This window comes from Hibiscus syriacus, unplaced genomic scaffold (assembly GCF_006381635.1).
Source record: "Hibiscus syriacus cultivar Baekdansim isolate YM2019G1 unplaced genomic scaffold, ASM638163v2 tig00110299_pilon, whole genome shotgun sequence".
Taxonomy (NCBI): Eukaryota; Viridiplantae; Streptophyta; class Magnoliopsida; order Malvales; family Malvaceae; genus Hibiscus; species Hibiscus syriacus.
The window spans coordinates 2,677,277-2,692,958 of NW_024062668.1; the positions used below are offsets into that span (position 1 = coordinate 2,677,277).

Here is a 15,682-nt window from a genome sequence, read left to right on the forward strand (position 1 = left end):
ATTGAAACACGAATTTTGGATAGTCAAATTAGGATCAATGGGATTAGGATTACAAATTGGAATAGAAGGAGGATTTGGAGGTGGATTTGGTTGACGGTGTGAATGACTAGATGAAGACCTAGCACGTTTAGGATTGGACATGGTTTAGGAAATCGGAATAGAATTGATAACCTGCAATTTAGAAAACACATGTATGCAATTCAATCAATCCCAAAACTCAATTGAGTCCTCAATATTTCAAGGTTCTCTAAATAAATCCTAATGGGCAAAGTTTTTGAAAAACTTTTGAAAAATATGGTTTTGAGAAACAATATATATATAGTTTTCATAATAACAACATAATTTAATCAAAACACAATAATTTCAAAAAAAAAAGTATTTCAAAAATTTTGAAAATTTTGAAAAAATCTTGTGTTTTTTATGAAATTAGTTGTAATATCTAGTTTCTAATCACTAAATAATCAATGCCCGATCAAAAATTCAACCTAGAACTAATTAAAACTAGTTCTATGTTCATAAATTGATAAAAAGAAGTTTTGGAAAAATACCTTGAATGATTTCGGATTTTAGTGAGACTAGATGAAGTTTGCATGTTTTTGATGATTCCAACAGGTTTAGAGGATGATATTTGAAGTGAATTCCGATTAAAAACGTTGATTTGAGGCAAGAATGAAGATTTGAGAGAGTAGAGGGAAGAAAAGGGCGTGAAGGAATAAGAGAGGGTTTGAGCAAATTTTGGGTTCTTCCCGTGTTAAAACCAGAACCCTAGGGGGTATCGATTCCCCTGTGGGGGAATCGGTTCTCCTTCAAAGGGGGAATCGGTTCCCTCAAGGGGGGATCGATTCCCTCTGCACCAAAATACTAAAATCCGATTTTAAACATCCAAAATGCTAAATTAATTTCCTCTAGTGGTATTGGCAACTCATATATTAAAAATTAATCAAGTTCAAACAATTCAATTAATCTTTAAACGATATTTGAACATAAAATTAATTTTTCATCAAGAATCATAAACTCCCCCTAACTAATAGCAATGAATGCAATCAAAAAATTACTATTATAAGCATTTTTCATTTATTATTAAAAGTGCTAAAATTATTTTAAAACTCAGTGAAGATAGATTGGTCAAACCTAATTCTCTCCTAAGTGTCCAAAATCGTTCCTTGTCTAAAGGTTTTGTAAAGATATCCGCTAATTGGTGTAAAGTATCAACAAATTCTAGAACTACATCTTCCTTAGTGACATGGTCTCTAATGAAGTGATGTCTTATTTCAATGTGCTTAGTTCTAGAGTGTTGGATGGGATTTTTAGTGAGACAAATAGCACTAGTATTGTCACACTTGATATGAATGGTACCTACTTCAATTCCATAATCAAAAAGTTATTGTTTCATCCATAAAACTTGTGCACAGCAACTACCAGCTGAAATGTATTCGGCTTCAGTGGTAGATAATGCAACACAATTTTGTTTCTTTGAAAACCAAAAATTTGCATATTTCCAAGGAATTGGCAAGTACCGGAGGTGCTTTTCCTATCTAATTTGCATCCTCCATAATCCGCATCAGAAAAAGCATGCAAGCTAAAGCTAGAGTCTCTAGGATACCAAAGTCCTAAACTAGGAGTGTCTTTAAGGTATCTAAAGATTCTCTTAACAGCTAGTAAATGTGATTCCTTAGGACATGATTGAAATCTAGCACATAAGCAAACACTAAACATAATATCCGGTCTACATGCAGTTAGATAAAGTAGAGATCCAATCATTGACCTATATAATTTAACATCTACACATTTACCTTCTTCATCTAAGTCAAGCTTTGTTGAAGAGCTCATTGTAGTGTCATGAGGTTTCCCATTTTCCAGTCCAAACTTCTTGAGCATATCTTTGACGTACTTAGCTTGATTGATGAAGATGCCATCTTTTCTTTGCTTGATTTGGAGTCCCAAGAAAAATGAGAGCTCCCCCATCATGCTCATCTCAAACTCACTTTGCATTTGCTTAGAAAATTCTTGGCAAAGAACATCATTAGTAAAACCAAATATTATATCATCAACATAAATTTGAACTACTAATAAATCTTTACCTTTATGCTTCAAAAACAATGTAGTGTCAACCTTCCCTTTTGAAAAACCTTTTTCAATTAAAAAATTTGACAATCTTTCATACCAAGCTCTAGGAGCTTGCTTTAAACCATAAAGAGCTTTTGTCAATTTTAAAACATGATCCGGAAAATTTGAATCTTCAAAACCTGGAGGTTGTTCCACATACACTTCTTCTTTTATAAAACCATTTAAAAATGCACTTTTAACATCCATTTGATATAATTTAAATTCATTGAAACATGAAAATGCTAATAACATTCTAATTGCTTCCATCCTAGCTACGGGAGCGTATGTTTCATCATAGTCTATGCCCTCTTCTTGAGTATACCCTTGAGCAACAAGTCTAGCCTTGTTTCTCACTATATTACCACTCTCATCAAGCTTATTTCTAAATACCCATCTAGTACCTACAGTAGATTTATTACTAGGCCTTTCAACTAATGTTCATACTTTACTTCTCTCAAATTGATTTAACTCTTCTTGCATAGCCATAATCCAATGTTCATCATTTAATGCTTCTTTAACATTCTTAGTCTCTATGCATGAGATAAATGCAACATAATTACAAATATTTCTAAGAGAAGATCGAGTTGTTACCCCTTTTGATGGATCACCTATAATTTCACCATCCTTGACATAGTTGTACTCTCTTGGATAAGATACTTCCCTTTCTTCAATGGTTGGATTCTCAAGAGGATCATGAGTTTCCTCATTTTTTGTTTCTTCCTTTGATAATGGTTCTCCAACATCATGTCTAACGTCATTTGTATTTATAACACCTACATCATCATTCACACGAGAATCCTTCCTCGGAAGGGGATTATCATCGAAAACAACATGTATAGACTCTTCTACAACTAAAGTTCTTTTATTAAATACACGATATGCTTTAGAATTTAAGGAATAACCCAGAAAAATTCCTTCATCACTTTTAGCATCAAATTTGCCAAGGTTTTCTTTACCATTGTTTAAAACAAAACATTTACATCCAAAATGATGAAAATAACTAATGTTAGGCTTTTTATTTTTGAAAATTTCATATGGAGTTTTCTTTAAAATTGGCCTAATCATTACTCGATTTACAACATAACAAGCGGTATTTGTGGCTTCCGCTCAAAACTATATTTGGCAAATTATTTTCACAAAGCATGGTTCTAGCCATTTCTTCTAAAGTTTAATTTTTCCTCTCAACAACTCCATTTTGTTGAGGGGTTCTAGGTGCTGAAAAATTATGGCTAATACCGTTAGAGTTACAAAATTCAGTAAATCCAAGATTTTCAAATTCAGTTCCATGATCACTCCTAACACTAGTTATAGAGTAACCTTTTTCATTTTGGATTACTTTTGAAAATGTGATGAATTGTTCTAATGCTTCATCTTTAGTATTTAAAAATAGAACCCAAGTATATCTAGAATAGTCATCTACCAAGACAAATGCATATTGTTTTCCACCCAAGCTAGTAGTTCTAGTTGGCCCAAAAAGATCTAAATGGATCAATTGTAAAACACTACTAGTTGATACATCATTAATGGATTTAAAAGAAACTCGCTTTTGTTTTCCTTTAGCACAAGCATCACAGATTTTATCATTATCAAATTTAAGCTTAGGCAACCCTCTTACTAGGTCTCCTTGAATTAACTGTTGCAAAACACTCATACTAGCATGTCCTAGTCTCCTATGCCATAACCAACTATCATGTTCATCCTTAGCAACTAGGCATAAATTAGTCATATCAAAAGAATTTAAATGCACCATGTATATGTTTCCTATTCTATGACCAACAAGCATAATCTGATTAGATGCAATGTCAATGACTTTACAACCATTAATTTCAAATAAGACATTGAATCCTTTATTGCATAATTGACTAATACTCAATAGATTATGCTTTAATCCATTCACATATAAATTTTTTTTAATTTGTATGGAAGAGGTATTACCTATTGTACCAATACCTTCAATGTGACCTTTTGAATTGTCTCCAAAAGTCACTTCTCCTCCATTTTTGGCGTTAAGCTCAATGAACCGGCTTTTGTCTCCGGTCATGTGTCTTGAGCATCCACTATCAAGGTACCATGAATTTGAATTTATTTCCCGTGCCTTGTAGCAATGCTCCTTTCCCTACAAACATAGATTAATTTTTTATTTTTGGTACCCAAATTCTTTTGGGTCCATATTCATTAGTTTCCAAAATCCTAGTCCCCTTAGGTATCCATTTGTGTAGGATATTTTTATCTTTAGTAGTAATGAGTTCTTTAGGAACCCACATACTTCTAATGATTTTTCCATTAGAGGTTCTTTGGGGACCTCTATGATTGTAGTTTCTAAAACTTTTTCTAACAAAGTTGGATTTTGAATTTCCACATTTTTCAAAATGTTTTGTTCCAACTTTATCAAAAGAAGTTTTAAGATCATCAATTTTCTTTTGATGATCATCATTGATCTTTGAAAGTAAATTTTGCAAATCTAATTTTTTCTTTTTAAACTCTTCTAGTTTGATTTGCAAATCTTTGATTTTAATTTCAAGATCGTTGTTGGTTTTGGATATGAGTTTGTTTTCATTTTTCAATTTTGAAACATCATTTTTATATTTTAAAAATAATTTCTCATAATCCGAAGCCAACCCATTATATTCCTCTAATAACTCATCATAGGATAAATCATCAAAATCGGATGAGTTAGAGGTTACCTTAGAATCTTCCCCAAACGCCATTAAGCACAAGTTAGCTACTTCTTGTTCCTCTTCATTGGAACTTTCTTCATCGCTCCATGTAGCCACATGAGCCTTGTGCTTATTCTTTGATTGACCCTTTTTCTTTAATTGTGGGCAATCATATTTGACATGCCCTGGCTTTTTGTATTCGTAGCAAATGATTGGGTCCTTCTCTTTCGGTTCATTTTTGAGGCCTTCATTTCGTTTGAATTTTCTTCCTCGATAAGGTCTCATCATTTTTCTGAACCGTTTGGCAAACAATGCCATTTCCTCGTCATTGTCATCGTTATTCGAATCACTCTCATCTTTTGTGGATTTGAGAGCAACTCCAATGTTTTTCTTCTTCTCCTTGTCCTTTGGTGTCTCGTCAATCTTGTTGAGGTCCACCTCATCTTCGAGCATCATTTCATGAGTGAGGAGTGACCTAATTAGCTCTTCAAGAGTTAAGGACGTTAAGTCCTTAGACTCGATGATTGCCGTCTTCTTTGATTGCCACAATTTTGGGAGGGAGTAGACTAACTTCCTAACAATCTTTTCATTTGAAATGATCTCTCCATATGATTTGAGACCATTGACAATCGTTGAAAATCTATCCGTCATAGCTTTGATATCTTCATTTGGTTTCATCCTGAAATTTTCATAGCTATGCGTTAGAATACTAATTTTAGATTTCTTTACCTCATCGGTACCTTCATGAGTGACTTGAAGTTTGTCCCATATTTATTTGGCAGTTGTACACGATGAAACTCTTCCGTATTCATCTGGTCCAAGAGCACAAAAAATGATATGGATGGCTTTGGAGTTGAGCTGGAACATTCTTGTCTCTCATTCACTCCACAACCTTGGATGAGTGAGAGGTTTGATGTATCCTTCTTCTACAGCATTCCATGCTCCCATGTCACTTGCTTGAATGAAGTACATCATTCTATTCTTCCAATAGGCATAGTTAGCTCCATTGAAGAAAGGAGGCTTGTTGACGGGCATCGAGTCGAGACTGGAGTCGAAGTTTGAAGCGGAGGCCATTGATGACTTTGATTATCGATATAACTCTTCCCGAATCGACTAAAGAGGCGATTAAACCTTCAAATGAGTTAGACTCTGATGCCAATTGTTGAGTTAATCGATTGACTGAATCGGCCAAGAGGGGGGTGAATTGGCAATAAAAATTTTGGTGGAAGCTTTTGCAGAAAATTAAAAGAAATTGCACAACGATTTAGAGTGGTTCGACTTTATCAACCAAAGTCTACGTCCACTACCTTAGCTATCCACACTAAGGATTTTCCAACAAATTCACTAATTTGTTCTTTCTTTTGAGGCCAAATAGATAACCATACAACTCCCTCAAGAATATACCTCAATTCTTGAGAACACACTTTTCTCAAAGAGAAATACAAATTTGCAAACTTACAAGAAAAACCTCACAAGACAAATATGTTTGCACAATTCTAGAACAAAGAAGGAACACTCAAGAATAAATACAATTGAGCACAATAAGTGTTCTTGAAAGAAAAATGAATATTGAATGAAAAATAGGCTTGAAATGCTCAAACTTGAGGTTTGATGCTTTCTCTTTGATTCTCTCTTGATTCTAATTGCTTGATGTTTCTTATTGTTGATCAATGGCTTCTAAGCTTGGTTAAATATACCTTGAATCACTTCTAAACGTTGGGGATGATTAGTGAAGATCATATAGTCGTTTTAGTGTGAAAACAATTAATAAAACAGCTTGGAGCGTGGGGGGAATCGATACCCCCTATGGAGAATCGGTTCCCTAAGTGTAAAATTCAAATATTTCGACCGTTATACAAGGGGGGAATCGGTACCCCCTTAGGGGGGAATCGGTTCCCTCTGAGCAATCTGGAATTTTTGGCTTTGAAATGGTTCGAAATGCTTTGTAAAATTATTTTGAAATTATTTTAAGATTAAAACTTAATTTTACACTTTGAGTAAGGATTAAAAATTATCTTTGAAAGATTTGGAGTAATGTTTTGATATTCGAATAATTCTATCGAATATACTTAGAAAATCATTTGGAAAATCTTAAAATTCATTTAACTTAATTTGTTATATCAAAATATCAAAATGTTTTCAACAATTTTTTTGCAATCTTGAGATGAAATTGCCACTCTCTATTTTACAAATAGATGATTTGAAGAAAAGGCTATCCGCCTACTCAAGAGCCATCATATGGAAGGGCACAAAGATTAAAGGAGATGGTGTAACCTTCCTACTTGAAGAAGTTCCAAGGTCAAAACTTTCTACCCACCCTCATGATGATTCAAAGGAACACAAAGAATGAGTACAAAGAACATGCACCTATTAGGATGAACAACATTGAAATGAAGTGCACAAGCAAGAAAAACTTAATTCCAAAGAATGGCATTTCTACAAAACAAGAATGAATAAGTTCCCAGCTAAAAAGAAGTCGAGATTGTTTCCTTTTGTAGCAGTGTCGATTTGGGGACAAATCGCTTTAAAGAGGGAGGGAATAATGTGATACCAATCAACCCTAACTTTGGTCTTGATCTGATTAAATCATTGAAGTTCACCAAGGCTAATTCAAATTGAGTTCTACCTTACTTCAGCCTATACCTGCTCGTTTATGCACTATATTTCATCATATGTTTGTATTTACCTCTTAGGATATGCTTATCATATGATATCATTCATTTCATGAATTTGCATGTGTTTTATTAGTTACATGCCATTCATTTCATTTAATATGTATGTTGTTCATTAAAGCATGCATTGCATTTAAACATGTATTTAATTTAGGGAAGTAGTTTATTTATACATCTAGTTATTTAATAAACTACTTCATTCGTGCATTTAGTTCATTGAATAAAATTAGTTCATTGAATAATGTTATTTCATTAATCAAACTAACTCTTAATTATCCCATGCATATTTACATGTTATGATTGAATAAAGTTTATCTTTGTGTTTAGGTGCAAGAGGGAAGCTGAACAGTCTCAATAGATGCAAGAATATCGGTCATAATGTATTCTAATTCTGGATGTGATATAGACATTTTTGGTTCCAGAAACTAATTGTACATTATTCCTCTATATTGTAGCTTTCCAACGCCTTTTGAATTACCAATGAAATTACAGGCTGGAATTTTCATTACGGGAATTTCATACATGGATTACTTGGATGAGTTTGAGCCAAGGAAGAGTCTTTTCATCTTCTACCAAGAAACGAGCAATTGAAGACTATCTTAATGCTTCTATTCAAAGAAATTCAAGTATTAATTCTTTTAATCTTTTCAAGGCTGTTCATATTCTTGGATAGACAATGCATTCAATCCTTCATAATTCACATATTCAAGTCTTACTTATCATTCTTTAAAGGCTATTCACATGCTACCATGGAACAAGCAATGAAAGCTGATTTTATTTCATTTAACCATCAAATTAAGTGATAGTATCAACAAGGAATTTGAAGAGACAAGCTGATGTGGATATGTAGGATGTCCACATTCATCCTATTACTTCATTTATCCTTTTTTTCTTCCATTTGCAAGCAAAGCAAGGCAACCCAAGAGTCACCCCTCCTTTTTGGACGAATTTAAGGCTGAAATTATCTCAAATTAAAGCTTAATTAGTTCATTTTAAATCTACATGGCCAACCATCAAAGGATAAGAAGAATGACAAGTCATTTAATTGAATTTAATTGCATATAGGTGATTGTTTTATTTTAATTGTAAAAACTCTTCATATGGTGTGTATCAACACTATAAATAGGCACCTCCATTGAATTTGTACATAGAAATTTTTGCATAATATACTCTTTGATTTCAATTTAGATATTGGATTAGAACTCTATCGGTTTTTTGGCAGTCTGAAAGCCTTCCTCCATTTCATTTTATTATAACATTTCTTTCTAGCTCACCTATAGCTAGTGGTCACGTTCCATCCTCTTCCACCTCGATTCCATCACATTATATTGTTGGTTCTTAGCTATATATATAGATAACAGTTCATAATCTATCCTTTGAATTTCTATCATCCTCCTCGCCGGCTACAAACATCCTTCACCATTTTCGTTACATCCATTCAAAAGTTATCACCACCACACTTCTTTCAATTGCAAAACACTTCAAATCCATCCACATCCTTTTCAATTTCATTCTTTATTTGTTTATCTCATATTCACAATGTTCATTTTGCACTTTCAGAATCATTTCAAGCACTGGGGAGTTTCTTACTAAAATCACGATCGGACAACAATGTATATGATTCGAAACACATAATCGAGATCAAATCATTTAGTATCAGAGCTAGCTGATTCAGTAAGTGTATCATATCATTTTCTCTCTCCCATGTTAATAGAAAATAAAAAATCAGAAAAAATTAAAAAAAGAAAAGAAAATTTTAAAGAGGGCGAGAGCAATCTTTTTCGTCTTTGAAAAATAATTAAGAAGGTTTTGTATTTGTTTCATTATTTCTTTCATTATCTTTATGATTTCATTACCTATTCTCATCTTCGTTCTTTCTTGTATCCATTTCTTTCTTTACTCACATTATTCTCCAACCAAGCCAAAATTGTTTCAGCCGAAGTCTACGAGATGCCTTGTAAACCTCGAGGGAGTTCCACGAGAACTTTAAAGGAAAGCAAGAGCGGTAAAAGGCAAGAGTGAACATCAAGGGTAAAACCCATCCTGAGTGAAACATGAGTGGGAGTGATTTTTCTTTGGAATGTATTGGTGAGATTTTTTTTTGTTTGTGAGGTTTATTTTCATTTTTATTAATCTTTTCTTTTCATTATGTCTCAAAAGTATACAAGACCAAATGATTAAACAAGAGACAACATACGCGATTTTTCATCAAATTCTCAATTTCTAGATTTCAATCAAGAAATAAGTAGTTTGCTCAAAATTTATCTCAACCCAATCTCAAATAAGTTGGATCATATAATCGAAAAAGGTTATTGTTCACAAAAACCTCCACCGAAGATCAAAAGGCAAGTAAAGAGGAGAGACGACACTCGACCCGTTTCTAATTCTACATGTAATTAGAACGAAAGATCTTGCAAGAAGGATCACAATTTTTGAATAAGAAGCAATGTCAATAGTTTAATACAGAGTGAGCTAAGCAGATTTGCATCTTTCAGTCTAGCTCGTCTTAAAGAGTGTTTTGAAAATTTCGTCAAAAAACACAATTACAAGAACAGCTAGAAAAAGAAATATTTGCAACAAAGAAAGAGAAATAAGAGTTTAAAAAGACATTGAGAACGGGGAAAAAGAGGTTTGTGAAAAAGAGGGGAAAAAGGAGATTTTTGAAGAAAAAGAGAAAAATATTGACATTGAAAAAGAAATTCAAAAAGAACATGAGAGTTAAAAGGATGAGTTTGAAAAAGAAATTGTTTGTACAAAAGAGAGAGAGAGAGTCAAATTTCATTTTTCACTATCAACCTTAACAATTCTTCTTCTATTCTTGAATTTTCATTGTTGCAGGATGACAAGAAGAGCACTTCAAGAGACTTGTCAAACCTATTGCCAATTCTAATGATGATCGAACATCGTCCATGCTTTAATCATGTTTCAAAGGAGGATCCAATGAAGTTTTCTATCACCAAGGAACCGTTACCCAATAATATCATCAAGCATCCTCCATGGTTTAATTTTTCCATTTCTTTTGTTATTGAATTATTTACTTTTAACTTTCATTTACTTTTCAGAGGGATGATTCAAAAAGAAGGATTTGATGTATTGAGTTATGAGGATAAGTTTCTTTGCAATCTTGAGATGAAATTTCCACTCTCCATTTCGTAAATAGATGATTTAAAGAAAAAGCTATCCACCTACTCAAGAGCCATCATATGGAAGGGCACAAGGATTAAAGGAGATGGTGTAATCTACCAACTTGAAGGATTGCAAAGATCAAAACTTTCCACCCACCCTCATGATGATTCAAAGGAACACAAAGAATGAGTGTAAAGAACATGCACCTATTCAGATGAACAACATGGAAATGAAGTGCACAAGTAAGAAAAACTTAATTCTAAAGAATGGTGTTTGTGCAAAACAAGAATGAAGAAGTTCCCAGCTAAAAAGAAGTCAAGATTGTTTTCTTTTGTAGCAAGCGTCGATTTGGGGACAAATCGCTTTAAAGAGGGAGGGAATGATGTGATCTTAATCAACCCTAACTTTGGTCTTGATTTGATTAAGTCATTTAAGTTCACCAAGGCTGATTCAAAGGGAGTTCTACCTTACTTCATCGTATACCTGCTCATTTATGCACTATATTTCATCATATGTTTGTATTTACCTCCTAGGACATGCTTATCATTTGATATCATTCATTGCATGAATTTGCATGCGTTTTATTAGTTACATGCCATACATTGCATTTAATAAGTATGTTGTTCATTAAAACATGCATTGCATTTAAGCATGTATTTCATTTAGGGAAGTAGTTCATTTATGCACCTAGTTATTTAATAAACTACTTCATTCATGCATTTAGTTCATTAAATAAAGTTAATTCATTGAATAATGTTATTTCATTAATCAAACCAACTCTTAATTATCCCATGCATATTTACATGTTATGATTGAATAAATTTTATCGTTGTGTTTAGGTGCAAGAGGGAATCTGAACTGTCTCAACAGATGGAAGTATATCAGTCAGAATGTATTCTAATTCTAGATATGATACAAACATTTTTTATTCTAGAAACTAATTGGAAATTATTCCTCTATCTCTTAGCTTTCCAACTCCTTTTGAATCATCTCAATCTGATATCGGGATCTTGAGATATGATTGAATTACCAAAGAAATTACAGGCTGGAATTTTCATTACGGGAATTTCATGCATGGTTATTTAGATGAGTTTGTGCCAAGGAAGAGTCCTTTCATCTTCTACCAAGAGACAAGTAATTGAAGGCTATCTTAATTCTTCTATTCAAAGCAATTCAAGGATTAATTCTTTTCATCTTTTCAAGGTTATTCATATTCTTGGAGAGACAATGCATTCAATCTTTCATAATTCACCTATTCATGTCTTACTTATAGTTCTTTGAAGGCTATTCACATGCTACCAAGGAACAAGCAATGAAGGCTGATTTTATTTCATTTAATCATCAAATTAAGTGATAAAATCAGCAAGGAATTTGAAGAGACAAGATGATTTGGACATGTAGGATGTCCACATTCATCCTATGACTTCATTTATCCTTTTTTCTTCCATTTGCAAGCAAAACAAGACAACCCAAGAGTCACCCCTCCTTTTTGGACGAATTTAAGGCTGAAATTATCTCAAATTAAAGCTTAGTTCATCCATTTTCAATCTACATGGCCAGCCATCAAAGTATAAGAAGAATGACAAATCATTTAATTGAATTCAATTGCATTTAGGTGATTGTTTTATTTTAATTGTAAAAACTCTTCATATGGTGCATATCAACACTATAAATAGGAACCTCCATTGCATTTGTACATAGAACTTTTTGCATAATATACTCTTTGAAAGGTTGCTTTCATTTTAGTTATTGGATTAGAACTCTATCGGTTTCTTGTCAGTCTTGAAGCCTTCCTCCATTTCATTTTATTATAACGTTGGTTCCTAGCTCACCTATAGCTAGTGGCACGTTCCATCCTCTTCCACCTAGATTCCATCATATTATATTGTTTGTTCTTAGCTATAAAGAGTCACAATCCATCCTTTGAATTTCTATCATCCTTCGCACCGACTACAACCATCCTCCACCATTTTCGTTACATCCATTCAAACGTTATCACCACTACACTTCTTTCATTTGCAAACCACTTCAAATGCATCCACATCCTTTTTTGTTTATCTCATATTCACAACGTTTATTTTGCACTTTCAGAATCATTTCAAGCACTACGGAGTTTCTTACTAGAATCACGATCAGGCAACAACGTATATGACTCTAAACACATAATCGAGATGAAATCAGTACCAATACCCACTTTGGTATCGATACCATTTTGGCATTCTAGAATTCATTTCAATTACAGTATCGATACCTTCATCTTGGTATCGATACCTCCACATCAGTATCGGTACTTCTTCAATTAGTATCGATATTTTTCATCAAAATCATACATTTTTCCTTTAATTTACCCTTATAATATTGATATTGTTCTTCCAGTACCAATACCCTGACCCAAATTTTACCTCTTTCACTTCAAATTTTACCCGTACTTTAGCTAAATCTCACTCTTTAAGCTCCAATCAATCCTTTTAACTTACTAACATTGATCACCAACAACTTATATCCTTTAATTAACTTTTAATAACCAAATTTCTCTATGCAACACTTAAAACTAAGAATTATACCAAATCTTCAAACATGTTCTCAATTATTTCTAAGACTTCAAATGCATTAATTTGACCTTTGACAAGTCGAATATACTTTTAGAATATAATTACTAATCAAATTTCATCTATTCACTTAAAAACTCATTTTGCTAATTCACTAATAATTCACTAATCTCTTAGTTTCTATTCATCTTAAAGCTTTCTTAAGCTTCTAAACGACTCAAGGCTTCAAAACCAACCCAAAAATGAAAGGAATAACCAACTTAAACCTTGACAATGGAGTTTACGGGGGAAAAGAAGAATAATATAACCCAAAATGTTCCAGATATTTCATTTTCCTTATCTCTCATTTTTCCCACATGCTTTAATATCTTTAAAAATGAATTTAATATTTATTTCTTGCAAAAAAAGCCAATATGCCCTTCCATTCTTCCATCTTTAATAAAAAGTCCTAGACACATTCTAAAATCAACCCTTAAACTTTTCAATTTATTCAAATTAATCCACCAAATTTAAAATTCTTATATTTTAATCACTGACCCAATGTTTAGGGTATTACAATTTTCCCCCTTAAGAAAATTCGTCCTCGAATTTTCACTATTCAAAGAGATGAGAAAACTTTCTTCTCATATCCTCTTAACGTTCCCATGTCACCTCTTACACTTTGTGATTTCTCCAGAGAACTTTAACTAACTGAATTGTTTTTTTCCTAAGTTGTTTGACTTCCTAGGCTAAAATCTGCACTGGTTCTTCCTCATATGTCATGTCAGATTGAACTTCTATTTCTTCCAATGATATGATGTGTGAAGGATCTTATCGATATTTTCTAATCATCGACACATGAAAAACATTGTGGATATTTTCCATTTTTGGTGGTAATGCTAACTGATATGACACTGGTCCAACTCTTTTTAAGATCTCATAAGGTCCAATGAATATAGGACTGAGATTTCCTTTACGTCTAAAACAGAGCATTTTCTTATAAGGTGATACTTTGAGAAACACATTATCACCTACATGGAATTCAATCTCATTTCTCTTCAAATCTGCATAGGACTTCTGTCGATCAGCAACTATCTTAAGATTATCTTGTATAATCTTCACTTTATCTTCGACTTCTTTGACTAGTTCTGGCCCCACTAAGTCTTGATCCATATCATTTGTCTCAGATTAAGATCCTTTTGAGTCAGTAAATTCTTCAAACTTTTGTGATCCGTATAAATGTAACAATGCTCACCATATAAATAGTGGCACCAAATCTTCAATGCAAACATCACCACTGCTAATTCTAGATCATGTGTTGGATAATTCTTCTAAAGTAGCTTAAGTTATATTAAGGCATAGGCTACTACTTTTCCATCTTGCATGAGAACACATCCCAAACTATTATGGGAAATGTCACTATAAATTGCATAATCCTTGCCCGATTCTAGTTGTACTAGCACTGAAGCCTCCGTTATAACCTTCTTTAAAGATTTAAAACTCTCTTGGCCTCTAACCGTCCAAAAGAATGGCACATCTTTCTTTAACAGCTTGGTCAAAGGGAAAAATCATCGAAAAGTCCTTAATGAACCTTCGATAATATCAAGCCAAACCCAACAAGCTCCGTACTTTAGAAACATTTCTCAGAATTTCCCAATTTATAATAGCCTTAATCTTTTGAGGATTCACCCGAATCCCCTCTACAGAAACCACATGTTCAAGGAATACCACTTCGAGTAATCAAAATTCACATTTAAACAATTTAGCATAAAACTTCTTGTGTCATAATGTTTGAAGAATTACTCTAAGGTGTGCGTTATGCTCTTCATTTGTCTTTGAATACACCAAGATATCTTCAATAAAGACGGCCATGAACTGATCGAGGTAAGGTTGGAAAACTCTATTTGTGACGTCCATAAACGATGCAGGTGCATTGGTTAATCCAAACAACATTACTACGAATTCATAATGGCCATATCGAGTCCTAAACGCTATTTTTGGAATATACTTTTCTTGTTTCTTCAACTGATGATAGCCAGAGCGTAAATCAATCTTGGAAAACTCTGAAACTCCCTTGAGTTGATCAAATAAATCATCGATTCTTGGAATAGGATACTTGTTCTTTATTGTCACCTTGTTGAGCTGTCAATAATCAATATAGAGATGCATTGAACCATTTTTCTTCTTTACAAATAATACCGGCGCACCCCAAGGTGATACACTGGGTCTGATGAATCCTTTATCCAATATCTCTTGTAACTGAGCCTTTAACTCACTCAGTTTCTTTGGGGCCATTTTGTAAGGAGTCAACGAAATTGGTATTGTTCCTAGTATAACCTCAATTTGAAGCACCACCTCTCTTTTTAGAGGTAACCCCAGTAATTCCTTTGGAAATAGTTCTGGAAACTCTTGGACTATCAGAATATCTTCCAATCTTCTCTTATTGGCTTGAGTATCAATCACATTAGCAATGAAAGCTTGACATCCCTGTAACATTAGCTTTTTGGCCGACGTCACTGATATCACATTAGCTAATGGATTAAATCTTTCTTTGTGCACAATTACTTCTGATCCATCCGAAATTCTCAAGGCT

General features: G+C 33.2%; 1 pseudogene; it reads right to left on the reverse strand.

Annotated features, from left to right (window-relative positions):
- Positions 1-1,138: 1,138 nt before the first annotated feature.
- LOC120116624 lies at positions 1,139-5,777 on the reverse strand (annotated as a pseudogene).
- Positions 5,778-15,682: the final 9,905 nt, after the last annotated feature.